The following is a 1,564-nucleotide window of genomic DNA, read 5'->3' on the forward strand; positions in this document are numbered from 1 at the left end:
ACATTTTATAAGGCATGACATTAATAGAAGCCCCTAAATCAAAGCATTATTAACATTTAAACTACCAATTAAACAAGAAATAGTAAAACTCTCTAGATCATTCAAATTATTGGATAGTTTATTCTGTAAAATAGCTGAGCACACTACATTTAACTCCACATGCAACGAATCATCTAACTTCCACTTGTTTGCTAAAAGCTCATTTAAAAATTTTTCTGCATTGGGCATCTGCGAAAAGGCTTCAATAAACTGTAAGTTGATATGTAAATTTTTAAGAAGTTTAAGAAATTTACCAAATTGTTCGTTTGTGTGGTCTTTCTTTTTGGCATTTGGAAATGGCACACGAGGTTTATACTCCTTACCTACCGGTTTTTGTTCACTATGACTCACCTCAACCTTACCTTGACTTACCACACTTTCTTGTCTTAGTTCTGGTTTAGATTCCACTAACCCTTCTTTATCTCGAATAGTAATCACATGAAGCCACTCTCTTGGGTTAGTTTCGGTGTTGCTAGGCAAGCTACCTTGTGGTCTTTCTGAAATTAGCTTAGTAAGCTGACCTATTTGATTCTCGAGCCCTTTAATTAACGCTTGTTGATTTTTTAGTGCGGTTTTGGTGTTGTGGAAGCGGGTTTTTGACACCGAAATAAATTTCGTCAACATCTCCTCAAGGTTCGGCTTTTTCTCTTACTGGTATAGTGGTTGTTGAAAGCCTGGAGAAGACTGTGGTCTTTGATTTCCTTGACCACCCCAAGAGAAATTGGGATGGTTCCTCCAACCTACATTATAAGTGTTACTATAGGGATTATTCTGAGGTCTAGAATTAATACCCATATAGTTGACTTGTTAATTCTCTGTGCTAGGGTCGTAGGCTACGCATTCTGGATTTTTCATCCCTCCTCTATTTGTATCGTACTGCATCACCGGATGTACCTGCGTAGAACTATATAAACCATCAATCTTTTTATTCAAAATTTATACCTGATTTGACAACATGGTGATCGCATCTACGTTAAAAACACCGGCTGCTTTCATCTGCTTCCTCTCATGACTTGCCACTGATAATTATTCAGTGACATCTCTTCTATAAACTCATAAGCCGCTTCAAGTGTTTTATAATTCAAAGTCCCACCGGCGGCTGTATCAATCAATTGCCTAGTTGAGAGGTTCAAACCATTGTAGAAAGTTTAAACTTGTAGCTATAAAGGTAACCCATGGTGAGGGCACCTTCTCAATAAGTCCTTATACCTCTCCCATGCATCATATAGAGTCTCTAAATCCATTTGCATGAAGAAAGAGATATCATTCCTCCACTTAGCTGTCTTAGCTGGCAGAAAATACTTTAATAAGAATTTTTCAATCATTTTCTCCTATGTAGTGATAGAACCTCGTGGTAGGGAGTTCAACCACTATTTAGCCTTATTTCTCAACCAAAAGGGGAACAACCGAAGGTGAATTGCGTTGTCAGAAACACCATTAATCTTAAAAGTGTCTCAGAATTCCAAAAAGTTAGCCAAATGAGTATTTGGATCTTTATCTTGCAAGCCATCGAATTGAACGAATT

The 1,564-nt window shown here is 37.3% G+C and overlaps 1 non-coding gene across 1 annotated transcript; it reads left to right on the forward strand.

Moving 5' to 3' along the window:
* The first annotated feature begins 1,209 nt into the window (after window positions 1–1,209).
* Window positions 1,210–1,316, forward strand: LOC128283088 (small nucleolar RNA R71). The gene has a single exon (XR_008273429.1). It is a non-coding gene; the product is annotated as a small nucleolar RNA R71 (small nucleolar RNA).
* The last annotated feature ends 248 nt before the right edge of the window (window positions 1,317–1,564 follow it).

The sequence above is a fragment of the Gossypium arboreum genome, chromosome 10 (assembly GCF_025698485.1).
Source record: "Gossypium arboreum isolate Shixiya-1 chromosome 10, ASM2569848v2, whole genome shotgun sequence".
In the NCBI taxonomy this organism is placed as follows: domain Eukaryota; kingdom Viridiplantae; phylum Streptophyta; class Magnoliopsida; order Malvales; family Malvaceae; genus Gossypium; species Gossypium arboreum.